This window comes from Neovison vison, chromosome 5 (assembly GCF_020171115.1).
Source record: "Neovison vison isolate M4711 chromosome 5, ASM_NN_V1, whole genome shotgun sequence".
NCBI classification, from domain to species: domain Eukaryota; kingdom Metazoa; phylum Chordata; class Mammalia; order Carnivora; family Mustelidae; genus Neogale; species Neogale vison.
The window spans coordinates 44876731-44890933 of NC_058095.1; the positions used below are offsets into that span (position 1 = coordinate 44876731).

The 14203-nt window shown below is 41.0% G+C and overlaps 1 protein-coding gene across 4 annotated transcripts in view; it reads left to right on the top strand.

The window, feature by feature from the left end:
- Positions 1–14203, top strand: part of SPAG9 (sperm associated antigen 9) — a 140620-nt gene that overhangs the window by 21891 nt on the left and 104526 nt on the right. The gene's annotated exons all lie outside the window — the stretch shown is intronic.

Consider the following 14203-nt stretch of genomic DNA (forward strand, 5'->3'; position numbering starts at 1 on the left):
TAAGGATTGGGAAATGGTGCTCTTCTAATTTAGTTATTCCTTCAGCATTTTTTACCTAATTTTCTTATAAAAGAGAACTTCTCCCTCATCAGCGGTTTGATTACCCTAAGGTATAGTTTGTACAGGAAAGATAGGATAAGTGCTATATTCTTCAGTTCATACTTTCATAATTTCTATGAGCTCTTCCTTCTTGTTCTTCCCCTACCCCAACCTTTTTCTAAAAATAGCGTACTGTTCTGGTTTCATGGATGTAATGACTTTTCTTTGGTCTTTGAGTATATTAATTATAGTTTTCATTTGTTCCTGTTTTGTCTGTTTTCTCAGTCCCATTTTTTTCTGGTAGTTTTGGTCTCTCTCTTTCAGGTTGGAGCTTCAAGTGCCTGATAACCCTTAATTATCCCTTCATGTTTTAAGCATGAGGCACTAAAAAAAGGAGGGCCAGAAGCTTTGTGTGCCTGGAAGCCGTTCATTGCCAATTGGGAACCCAGATTTCAGTATCCCATGGTCTTTTTGCTCAGAGGCATTTGAATTTTGCCAAGGAAAGATAATGTCATGGGGTGTGGAGTGGTAGATAAGCCTAGTCATTATGAGAATCTGGGTGAGGGCCAGAACAGAAAGGGGGCTATCAGTGTTGCTACTTGGTATATAGGTTTTCACTTAGTTCATTTCTTTTCATTTGGCACTTATTTGTTAGTGGTATTCCCTTGTCTAGAATCTCTCTTATTGAGAGGTACGTGGGTGGGTGACTCAGTCGTTAAATGTCTGCCTTCCACTCAGGTCGTGATCTCAGGGCCCTGGAATTGAGGCCCTAGTGGGGGAGGGTCCCTGCTCAGTGGGGTGTCTCTTCCTCCCTTTACCCCTCCCCTCTGCACTTGTGCTCACATGCTTGCTCTCTCTCTCAAATGAATGAATTAAATCTTTAAAAAAATAGAATCTCTTATTGAATTTATTCAGAAAACATATTTCCTGTCTTCTGTATGGGTAGGCAGGAGGGCCACCTGGCTGCTCTGGGATGGCACTGGGGATGTATTAGGGATGTTACCAACTTTTACTAGTGCAACCAACTGGGCCACCTATATGCCCCGTGTTTTGTTTGTTTGTTTGTTTGTTTGTTTGTTTTTAAGTAAGCTCTGTGCCCAGAATGGGGCTTGAACTCATGACCCCCCCGGAGATCAAGAACTCCATGCTGTACTGACTGAGACTGAGCTAGCTAAGCATTCTTGGTTGGTTGTCTTAATCAGGGTCAAATACGATGGTTCACAAATTTACATTGGTTAATGTCTCTTAAGTTTCTCTTGATCTCTAATAGCTCTCCATTTTCTCCCTCCTGCCATTGGGTTTTGAAGAAACTGGACCATTTTTATTTGAAAATTTTCCACATTTTGGATTGGAGGGGGATATCATATCCTTTGGGTATTGTTTAATATAGTCTATCTTCTTGGGTTTCTGGCTGGCTCAGTTGGAAGAGCATGCAACTTTTGATCTTGGGGTCATGATTTTGAGCCCCACCATGGGTGTAGCGATAACTTAAATAATTAAAAACTTAAGGGGCGCCTGGGTGGCTCAGTGGGTTAAAGCCTCTGCCTTCGGCTCAGGTCATGATCCCAGCGTCCTGGGATCGAGCCCCGCATCAGGCTCTCTGCTCTGTGGGGAGCCTGCTTCCTCCTCTCTCTCTGCCTGCCTCTCTGCCTATTTGTGATCTCTGTCTGTCAAATAAATAAAATTAAAAAAAATAATAATTAAAAACTTAAAAAAAAAAACTTTAAAGGGGTGCCTGGGTGGCTTAGTGGGTTAAGCCTCTGTCTTTGGCTCAGGTCATGGTCTCAGGGTCCTGGGATCTAGCCCCCATTGGGCTACCTGCTCTGCGGGGAGCCTGTTTCCCCCTCTCTCTCTGCCTGCCTCTCTGTCTACTTGTGATCTCTCTCTCTCTGTCAAATAAATAAATAAAATCTTAAAAAAAAAAGAGTTAGCTTTATTAAAAAAAACTTTAAAAAGTATATGGTTTCTCATTTCTTAAAAATATTACATTAAGGGCACCTGGGTGGCTCAGTCATTTAAGGGTCTGCTTTTGGCTCAGGACATAATCCCAGGATCCTGGGATCGAGTCCCACATCGGGCTCCCTGCTCCTGCAGGAATCCTGCTTCTCCCTCTCCCACTCCCCCTGCTTGTGTTCCCTCTTTCGGGCTCTCTCTCTGTCAAATAAGTAAATAAAATCTTAAAAAAAAAAAGATACTACATTGAAAAAAATACATTTAATGGAACTGATTATTATCAAACTCCATTTGATAGTATTATCAAATTTGATAGTATTACCAAATAGAATTTGATCATAATTACTTAATATAATGCAATATTTTCCTTCCTCCACTCTGCAGAGTAAATGTGGGGATACTTAGCATTAGTAAGTCGTCAGCCTTTTATTTGGTGGTATTATTTTTTAGACAACTACTGTACTCAAAGTTACTAATAAAGGGCTTTTCTTTTTTTAGCTCTTGCATCTTTACTCCCAATTAGGAACAGTCTTTAGGGACTTTTTTTTTTTTTTAAACTTCGGGCGCTTGCCTTTTCAAAGTATTCATTTGTTTTTCTCTACAACAGTGGGGCAAAACAGCCCCTATAAGCCATCTGGACTTGAAACCATTTTGCTTCGTCACAAAGCTTATTCTTTTTAGATCCTGACATAAGTCTGTATTGTCTACTGATTTTTTTTTTTTTTAACAGTGTCTAGTTGCTCCCAGGAGAGTACTGTTTGAAGTTATGTCAATGTTGTTGTTGACTGATTAGTGAGTGAGAGGGGAAGGGGGCATTTAGTGAAGAGAGGTTTATCTTTTATCATACATGCTAAAAAAGCCCAGGCATGGGCTCTAATCCTCCCCACCCAACACTTTTTAAAAAAAAGATGGGCGAGAGAAAAGGAAAAGACAAAAACAAAAACACACAGGGTTGGGGGAGATGTGTGCTCGACAGCAACATTCCTGAGACGTTTGACAAACTGCTGCTCTGCGGGAGGGGAGTAACCAGAATTTTCCAGGGGTTGAATACTTTTGGAATTTGGAAAACTGCTGTTCTCCTGCCTTGATTTTTGTTGTTGTTGTTGTTTCAAGTTTTTGTGTAAAGATTTTACTTATTTATTTGACACAGAGAGTACAAGCCGAGGAAGCAAGGGGCAGAGGAAGGAGCCTACTCCCTGTTGAGCATGGAGCCTTGCAGAACTTGATGAGGGGATCTGAGGGGCTCCATCCCAGGACCTCCAGGATCGTGAACTGAGCCGCCAACAGATGCTTGACTGACTGAGCCACCCAGGCGCCCCACCATTATTTATTTTATTTAAGATTTTATTTATTTGAGAGAGAGAGAGAGAAAGCTCGAGAGGTGGAGAGAGGGTCAGAGGAAGAAGCTGACTCCCAGTTGAGCAGGGAGCTGGCGGATGTGGGGCTCAGTCCCTGGACTCTGGGATCATGACCTGAGCTGAAGGCAGAGGCTTAGCTGATTAAGCCACCTAGGCACTCCTCGCCATTATTTTAATATGTGCCTCTGAATCGTTTGTTTGTTCCTCCAGTTTTTAAATTTATAATCATGCTATATGTAATGTTTTATATTAAAGCCCATAAGGAATGTATGAAAAAAATAACACTTTTCATCATTCTTCAAAGACTTTGATCCTCATTGCTAACCTGCAGTTGGATTGTACTAGTTTCACTCCAAATAATGAGATAATTTATTTAGGAATAGATATCCTGTATGTGCAGTTGCATACCTCACAGGTAGCTCCCTTTGATATTAAAAATCAATTCTAGGGTGCCTGGGTGGTTCAGTGGGTTAAGCCTCTGCCTTTGGCTCAGGTCATGGTCCCAGGGTCCTGGCATTGAGGTCTGCATCAGGCTCTCAGCCTGCTCCTCCCAACCCCTGCCCACCTGCCTCTCTGCCTACTTGTGATCCCTCTCTCTCTCTGTCAAATAAATAAATAAATAAATAAAATCTTTAAAAAAAATCAATTATATTACCCATCGCTACCTCCTTTTTAAAAAGTTTTTATATAAATTCTAGTTAGTTAATATACAGGTGTTAATTTCAGGTGTACAACTGATTAGGGTGATTCAATACTTGCATACATCACCCAGTGCTCATCATATGTGTGCTCCCTAATCCCCATCACTTACTTCACTCATCCCCCTGATGTGATTTGAAGTGGGATTTGTGAGCCAACGACCAAGAAAGAATTCTTGAAACATTTTTGGTGGAGAAAGGTGGTTTTATTATAATCTGGGGATAGGACCCAGGGACAGAAATAGCTGCACTGGGATTGTGAAAAGCAATTGATTATATACTTAGGAGTTGGGAGAGGTGAAGACAAAGGAAGTTTCCAAAAGGATTTTCATATGTCAAAGAAAACTTAAAGGATCCTGGAGGCCTAGCTAGCTATTGTCCAACTAAGGTTGCTTCTACCTCGAGCAAGGCATTAACATTAAGATTGGGGGTTCCTGGAGGAATGCCATACTTTGTGTGCCTCAGGTATTTGTCAAAGGGCTATGGGTTGTAAGAAAAGTTAATTTTTTTTAAGATTTTATTTATTTATTTGAGAGAGGGAGCAAGCGAGAGCATACAAGTGGGGTGAGGGCAGAGGGAGAAATAGACTCCCCACGAAGCAGGGAGCCCAGTGTGGGGCTCAATCCTGGGACTCCGGGATCATGACCTGAGCCGAAGGCAGCTGCTTAGCCAACTGAGCCACCCAGGCACCCCAGAAAATTTAATTTTATCTGTATTTCTTTTGCCTTTGTTCTCCACATCACCCCCAACCACCTCCCTTCTGGTAACCATCAGAGGCTAAACTGACTGAGCCACCCAGGTGTCCCTCTCTCTCACTTTTCTCTACTCTTGCCATTCTGGTTGTCCTTGGTTTCTTTCAGTCTGTCTTTGCTTGATTAACTTTCACTTATTTTCAGGTCTTAGCTTAAATGTCTCAGGAGTGTCTTCTCAAGGTTCTCATATCATTAATTCCCTATTTTACACTTTTCTTTTTTTCTCTGTTTTTAAAGTACTCTCTGTGCCTAGCGTGGGGCTTGAACTCATGACCCCAGTATCAAGAGTTGCATGCCCTATTGACTGAGCCAGCCAGGTCCCCCCATATTTTATACTTTTCTGATAGCTTATACTCTCTCTTTCTTTCTTTTTTTCTTTTTTTTCTTTCAAGATTTTATTTATTTGTCAAAGAGAGACAGAGAGAGTGAACACAAAGCAGGGGGAGTAGCAGGCAGAGGGAGAAAGAAGCAGGCTCTCCACTGAGCAGGGAGCCCCATACAGGACTTGATCCCAGGACTCTGGGATCATGACCTGAGCTGAAGGCGGTTGCTTAATCAAGTGAGCCACCCAGGCATCCCTCTTGTACTATTTCCTGTGTCACACATGATTACAGTGTGGTTGCATTGTGTGTGAACTTGAACTATGTGATTTAAAAAAAATTTTTTTAAGTTTGTTTATTTGAGAGAGAGCACATGCACGTGCGAGAAAGCGAGATTGGGAGAGGAGCAGAGGAGACAGGACAGGGAGAGGAGAAGACGACTTTCGTGCTGGTCAGAGAGCCTAATCCAGAGTTTGTGAGATCATGACCTGTGCTGAAACCAGGAGTCGGATGCTTAACTGTCTGAGCAATCCAGTTGCCCCAAACTATGTGATTTTTTAAAAGTCATTTCATATTTGAATTTTGAGATGTTAACTCCTTATTGTAGAAGTCTTGAAAGAATCATGTCATATACAACCTGAGACTGAATTGTAAACCAAGGTTGTGCTGTTACATCCCATATTGGTGTCACTTGGTTAGTAAGAGAAACACCAGCCATCTTCTATCAGCATCAACCTCAAATTAGGTGACTATTGAAATAAGTGAGATCTTCAAAAATACATCTTTTATTAGGCACCTATGTTTAATGCCTGTTTTCTTTTGCTTAATTTCAAGCAGTGAAACATAGGGACAAGGGCTGTCTTGTAACCTTCCTGGCATCTTAGAATACTTAGAACAATAAGAACTTAAGTTGTGTGTTGAGAGGATGGATAAATGGATGGATGGATGGATGAATGGAATCTTATTTGCCCACTCAGTCCATTGGTGAATCAGAGGAGAGATTCTCAACTTATTCTTTGGCTCATGGTTTATTCTTTACACGAGCTACTCCAATTTCAACCCTAAATTGTATTTTGCTGGACATGCCATGGTCTTTATGCCTGTCTTTGCATGTGCTGTTATTTCTGCCTGGAATGTCTCTACCCCACTTCATCAGGTAAACTGTTTCATAGTCAGCTGAAATTCAGGCCTTGTTCTCTCTCTCCTTTTCTTTAATTAATGTACACTCTACACTCAACCTGGACTTGAACTGACCACCCCATCAAGAGTTACATCAACTGAGCCACCTACGTGGACCTGGACTGTTGTTCTCTCTTTCTCTTTTAATAGTTTAATATATTATTTTTTGTAAGTAGGCTCCAAGCCCAGCATGGAGCCCAATGTGGGGTTTGAACTCACCACCCTGAGATCAAGCCTGGGCTGAGATCAAGAGTCGATCACTCAACCAGCTGAACCCCCAGGAGTCCCTAGTTTATTGTATTTTAATAGCAAACTTACAAGAACAGCACATAAGACAGACAACATAAAAAACAGGTACATACAGGGCGCCTGGGTGGCTCAGTGGGTTAAGCCGCTGCCTTCGGCTCAGGTCATGATCTCAGGGTCCTGGGATTGAGTCCCACATCGGGCTCTCTGCTCAGCAGGGGGCCTGCTTCCCTTCCTCTCTATCTGCCTGCTTCTCTGCCTACCTGTGATCTCTGTCTGTCAAATAAATAAATAAAATCTTTAAAAAAAAAAAACCAGGTACATACATATAGAACAACTCGGAAAAAAAGTGTAGTGATTGGAATCTACTGTGTGATAAAATGCTACAAACACTGTTTAGTTGCTATCAATAAGAAATTTACTTGTTTTAAAAATACCCAAATCCTGGCGTTGTCTAGAAAAATTTGATAGGTTATAATTTATATATAATTTATATTTGTTATAAAGTTGAACTGCTGAAATGTGTTCACTAAACAATTTGACTTTTGGCTTTTCTTTTCAAAAGTAGATTTAGGAGGCACCTGAGTGGTTCTGTTGATTAAGCACCTGCCTTTGGCTCAGGTCATGATCCCAGGGTTCTGGGATCAAGCCCTGTGTCTGGCTTCCTGCTCTGCAGGACGTGTGCTTCCCTCCCTGCTCATTCCCCTGCTTTCTGTCTGTCTGTCTCTCTCTCTCAAATAAATAAATAAAATCTTAAAGAAAAAAATAAAAGCAGGTTTAGTCACTTATTTCTCCATGTTCCTATTGCTCCTTATAGTTTCTTCCATTATAGTACTTGGCATGTAATATTGTTAACTGTTTACTCCTTTTCCCTGATGGCTGTCATGAAGTAACTGCTTGGATTTGTTGGGTAGATAGAGAGTTTTAGTTTTATATTTAGTATGTTATTTAAGAGTAAGTAATATTGCTTAATAGTTGTAATGAATATCTTTTTACTGCCAGCTGCTTATTCTGTACTCCTAACATCTGGAGAATAGTCATTGAAAATTAGGTGTGTGGCTTTATTTAATTGTGACTTTTTTCTTTATTTTTTTTTAAAGATATATTTATTATTTGAGAGAGAGAGAATGACCAGAGGGAAGGGCAGAGGGAAAGGGCCACAGAGAAACAGGCTCCCTGCTGAGTGCAGAGTCCATTGAGGGGCTTGATTCCAGGACCCTGGGGTCATGACCCGAGCCAAAGGTGGACACTTACCAACTGAGCCACCCAGAGGCCCTGACTTTTTTTCTTTGATTAAAAAGTGACAGAATGGTTGGGGTGCCTGGGTGACTCAGTGGGTTAAAGCCTCTGTCTTTGGCTTAGGTCATGATCCCCAGAGTTCTGGGATCGAGCCCTGCATGGGGCTCTCTGCTCTCTGCTTCCTCCTCTCTCTCTGCCTGCCTCTCTGCCTAGCTGTGATCTCTCTCTGTCAAATAAATAAATAAAATCTTAAAAAAAAAAAAAAAGTGACAGAATGGGATATGTTCCTATTTTTATGTTATCTCAATTAGTGTGTGTGTTAGGTTGAAATTGCTGGAGTAGAAAGTAGACATGTTTCTTTCTTTCTTTCTTTCTTTTTAAGATTTATTTAGTTATTTTAGAGAGTGAGAGTGTGTATGAGCAAGTGGGATGGGGGAGGGGTAGAAGGAGAGGGAGAGAATCTCAAGCAGACTCCCTGCTGATTGTGGAACCCAGGACCCTGAGCTGATAAATCAGGAGTTGGACCCTTAACTAACCGAGCCACCCAGGTGCCCCAAGAAGACTTTGAAACCAGAGCCAGTCATGTTTGTAATATACAAAACTAGTAATGAGGTTCAGCAGTACTCACCTGTGCTACTGACCCACCAAGGATCTCTGAGCAGGAAAGAGAAGTGGAAAGCATCTAAAAAGAATAACCCGTCACAGTTGCCAAACTGTGGAAAGAACCAAGATGCCCTTCAATGGACAAATGGATAAGGAAGATGTGGTCCATACACACTATGGAGTATTATGCCTCCATCAGAAAGGATGAATACCCAACTTCTGTATCAATGTGGATGGGACTGGAGGAGATTATGCTGAGTGAAATAAGTCAAGCAGAGAGAGTCAATTATCATATGGTTTCACTTATTTGTGGAGCATAAGGAATAGCACTGAGGACATGGGGAGATGGAAAGGAGAAGGGAGTTGGGGAAATTGGAGGGAGAGATGAACTATGAGAGATGTGGACTCTGAAAAACAACCTGAGGGTTTTGGAGGGGCGGGGGGGTTGGGGGCTCAGGTGAGCCTGGTGGTGGGTATTATGGAGGGCACGCATTGCATAGAGCACTGGGTGTGGTGCATAAACAATGAATTCTGGAATACTGAAAAGAAATTAAAAAAAAAATAAAAAAAATAAAAAAGAATAACCCATATCACCTGTTCCCTAATTATTTTCTCTGTAGTGTGAGGGTGTTGGGTATAGAAAAAAGAAACCTAACCTCCCTCGTACTCTATCCCCAACCCCCCACCCAGAAAAAACAACTTTTCTATGAGGGCCAGGAATTTAAACCTTTTTCTGCGAAGCCCTCTTTTGGCATCTACTTGAATTTCATGCTACCTTCTTTTTTTTTTTTTAAAGATTTTATTTATTTATTTGACAGAGACCACAAGTAGATGGAGAGGCAGGCAGAGAGAGAGAGAGAGAGAGGGAAGCAGGCCCCCCGCTGAGCAGAGAGCCTAATGCGGGACTCGATCCCAGGACCCTGAGATCATGACCCGAGCCAAAGGCAGTGGCTTAACCCACTGAGCCACCCAGGCGCCCGTCATGCTACCTTCTTTATTTCTCTTCCAATTTTCTTTTTCTTAAATTCTTGTGTTTCCTACATTTACATTATTGTTACTTGCCATAGAGCAAGGACATTTTCTGAAATTTTTCGTATTTATCAGTGTTGTGTTTCCTGAGCTACTGTGTCCTATAGCAACTTCTATTCCAAAGGTTATGTATGTTACCAGGGATATTTCACAAAACAATGGCACAAAACTAGCTTATTTGACAGGTGTTTTTTGGGGGTAACAAATTTAGAAAATTTCAGTTATTTTTTACTCTTTATTGATTACTCTTAGGGCCCTTAAGATGTGTTTATCCTACTAGCTTTCAGTGCCCTTTTATGATCTGTTAACATGCATTAGCAGAACTGAGGAGTATTTATTTTTGTTGTGTAATAGTCATTAGCATTTTAAACGGGTGGCAGCTGTACATTTCCAAACCAAGATGTAATACACATTTAAAATTGGGATTTTTGGAACAGAGAGAATTTTAAAAGATTATTTTAAAAGAAATCAACATTTACTATTTTTATAAATGGGAGAAAACCATTCTTGATTTCTTGTAGACCTTGAAGATGCAGTGAATTTGAAGGCATAGTTTTGTGTTTCATATTTTTATCTTCCTTAGGAAAGGATCTATTTTCATGAACGATTCTCAAAGGAGTTCATGATTCCAAAAGTTTAATTTAAGATCCACTGTTTAGAATAAGAAAGGAAAACATACACCATTATGAGAGATGGCAGTTTGTTTTGGAGTCTCTACGTTTATCTGTTTTAATTTGCTTGAAGGAAAGACCTGGCATTATGTATTTGCTTTGGAATATTTTCATTATTGCCAGTGCCTTCCTGTGAAGGGAGACTGCAGAAACAAGAGATTTCCATTTGCAGATAATAGCTCTGCCAGTCCAAGAATGGTCATGTCATTTTGGTGGGGGGGGCTCTTTTGCCATATTTACTTAAGGTTTAAGGTGATAGAGATATAGAGGCTCCATAGTCATTATAAAATGTGAACAGTTCTGAAGCATGAATGCTCTAGGTAGGTCTATGTGCTGCTTGCCTATGAAGTAAGCAGATAGTTGTATAGTGACTACTAAACTTATGGATTATTCATGCCCTTCTGTAGCCAAACTGGGTTGCTTAGAAACAAAGCAGACACGAAGCTGTGTGCTCATGATGAGGTTTCTTCTGTCAGGAGTTTCGAATAGGCAGAGTGGTGGTAAAGTTTTTTTGCAGCTTTATTGAGAAATAATTGTTACATAACATTGTGTAAGTTTAAAGTGTACAACATAATGATTTGATATATGTACATATTGCAAATTGATTACCACAATAAGGTTAGCTAACATCATGTCACATAATAAGTTTTTAATTTTTGTGGTGGGAACTGTAAAAACTATTATAGAATAGTGGTATTATCTGTGGCCACCATGCTGTACTTTATATCCCCAGATCTTACTCATAATCAAAGTTTGTGTCATTTGGCCATTTTTACCATTTTCCCTTACCCCTAGCCCCTGCCACTGGCAACCACCATTCTGTTGGTGGTAAAGTTTTTGTTGGAAATTTAGTAGCACATCATTATAAGTATTAGTTGGCAAACATTTGCTGTATGTTGTGTTTTTTTAAAAGATTTTATTTATTTGAGAGACAGAGATCACAAGAAGGCAGAGAGGCAGGCAGAGAGAGGGGAAAGCAGGCTCCCCGGTGAGCAGAGACCTGGATGAGGGCCTTGATCCCAAGACCCTGGGATCATGACCCGAGCTGAAGGCAGTATCTTCACCCACCGAGCCACTAAGGCACCCCCAAAAAATAAAATCTTTTAAAAATAAATAAATAAAATAGCATTTTATCCATAGCACAAAAGAAACCTAAAATTTCCAGTTACTTAACCCAGATATAGCAGTTCAGTTAGCCAAGGGAGCATCATTTTCAAAGCAGGCCAAAAAATAATTACGTTTTCTTATTAATTCTTAGACTTTTCTTATATCCCCTGGCAAAATGTTGAAGTAATTTACTCAGAGTTCATCACCAACATCCTGTTACATAGCTGCTGCTTTTCTTTTGTCTGTCTGTCTTCCTTTCTTTTTTTTTTTTTAAGACTTTATTTATTTATTTGATGGAGAGAGAGCAACAGCAGGAACACAAGCAGGGGAGTTATAGAGGGAAAAGTAGGCTTCCCACTGAGCAGGGAGCCAAATGCAGGCTCAGTCCCAGGACCCAGGATCATGACCCAAGCCAAAGGCAGACACTTAACAACTGAGCCACCCAGGTGCCCCTAGCTGCTGCTTTTCTGTTCAACATAACTTTTATCTTATTTTTTTAAAGATTAATTTATTTTAGAGAAGAGAGTATGAGAGTGCAGCGGGGAGCGGCAGAGAGTCCCAAGCAGACTCTGCACTGAGCTTGGAGCCCCATGCTGGGCTAGATCTCATGACCTTGAGATCACAACCTGAGCCAAAGCCAAGAGTTGGCTGTTCAGCTGACTATGCCACTGAGGTGCCCCTCAGCATAACTTTTATATTTGCTGCTTGCATTCAGTTTCTAGCTAGTAAAACACCTTTGGAAGGCAGGGACAGTGTGATATTCACAGTCATGTTTCATGTGCTTGGTGCATCGTAAATAATAGACATTTTTTGAATGAATGAATGAATGATTTGTCAGGTTTGCTTGCTTAAAAATTTTTTTTAAAGATTTTATTTATTTATTTGATAGAGAGAGACACAGCCAGAGAGGGAACACAAGCAGGGGGAGTGGCAGAGGAAGAAGCAGGCTTCCTGCTAAGCAGGGAGCCAGATATGGGGCTCAATCCTAGGATCCTGGGTTCATGACCAGAGCCAAAGGCAGACACTCAACGAATGAGCCTCCCAGGCGCCACTTAAACAATTTTTTTAAAAAAAGATTTTACTTATTTGAGAGAGAGAGCATGTAAGAAGGGAGGAGGGGCAGAGGGAAAGGAAGAAGTAGGCTCACCGACTGAGCCACCCAGGGCACAGCTGCTCCCCCCACCCCATTTTTTTGGCCTTTTTTTTTTTTTTTTTTTTTTTTAATTTTACTAGGCTCTTTCCCCAAATTGGGGTGTGAACTCCTGACCCTGAGATCAAGAGTCATATGCTCTACTGACTGCCCCAGTTTGCCTCTTTTCTTGTATTTACTATAACCTTTACTCCTTCTACTTATAGTTAAATTTAGATTAGTATTCTGAAAGAGTAAACAGTGGCTGTTTGATGCTTCCTAGAAGCCTCACAAATATGGAGTGTTTTCATAAAAAAGTATAGGGCATGGGTGCTAAACGTGGAGTTTGTGGAAGAACTTAAGGGATCTCTGAGTCCCTGAGGAAAATATGCAGAATTTGGGTTGGGTGAGAGCATTTTTTCTGGAGAAACACGATATATCAAATTATCAGATGGTTCTGTGGACCCCTGAATGATTAAGAACCAATGTTTCAGAGGTTGTAGGTTTTAATCTTACAGAGATAAGGAGGACATTATCTAATAATAAAAGGAAACCAAATGGCTCTTAAGAAAAGTAGATGATTGTATTAGGATGCTTTCAGTCACTTGTGACAGAAACCATCTCAAGCTTATATAAAATAGGAATATATTGGTTTATGTAACTGAAAAAAATAAAAACAACTCCAAAATGCTGGTTGTAAAAACAACTGAGTCTAGGACTCAAATAGTACTTTTAATTAGGATTTTCAGGGCGCCTGGGTGGCTTAGTGGGTTGAGCCTCTATCTTTGGCTCTGGTTATGATCTCAGGGTCCTGGGATCGAGGCCTGCATTGGGCTCCCTGCTCGGTGGGGAGCCTGCTTCCCTCTCTTTCTGCCTGCCTTTCTGCCTACTTGTGATCTCTGTCAAAAAGAAAAAAAAAAAATCTTAGTTAGGATTTTCTTCTTCCTTTCTCTTTGTTTTCCTTTATATTGGCTTTATTTATCAGGCGTGTTCATTCCGTATGTTGGAAAAAAGATGTCCATCTGCAGCTTAAGCCTGCTAAATTCTTAGACTGTGTACAACTGACCACAGTAAATAAATGATCCATGTAAGAACAGGAGGAACAAGTTTTACATGTGGAGGTTAAGATGCTTATTCAATATTCATATCAACAAAGTTGCTTAGTAGGCATTGGACATACAGATCTGGAATTCAGGTCTAGGCTAGAGACTGGACTAGAAATTTGGAGGTTGTCAGCATATAGTTAGTATTTAAAGCCGTGAAACTGGACGAGATGACCAGGGAATAAGAGTAAATAATGAAGAGAAAAAGTTGTCCAAGGACTGAGCTTGTGAATGTTAAGAAATTGGGGAGAAGAGGAAGAAGCAACGAAGAAGACCGAGAAGCAGCCAATAATGTAGAAGGAAAACAAAGTCCTGGAAGCCAGATTAAAAAAAAATCATTTTAAGGAGTGATTGATCAGATGTCAGATGATGCTGATATAACAGTTAAGAAGAGGACTGAGACTTAATGATCAGATTTAATAATAATCATCTTTTTTAAAAAAGATTTTATTTATTATTTATTTGACAAAGATCACAAGTAGGCAGAGAGGCAGGCAGAGAGAGAGAGAGAGGAAGGGAGGCAGGCTCACCGCTGAGCAGAGAGCCTGATGTGGGGCTCGACTCCAGGACCCTGGGACCATGACCTGAGCAGAAGGCAGAGGCTTTAACCCACTGAGCCACCCAGGTGCCCCTAATAATAATCATTTTGACAGGGGCGCCTGAGTGGCTCAGTGGGTTAAAGCCTTTGCCTTCGACCCTGATCCCAGGGCCCTGGGATCGAGGTCTGCATCCGGCTCTCTGCTCAGTGGGGAGCCTGCTTCCCTTCCTCCCTCTGGC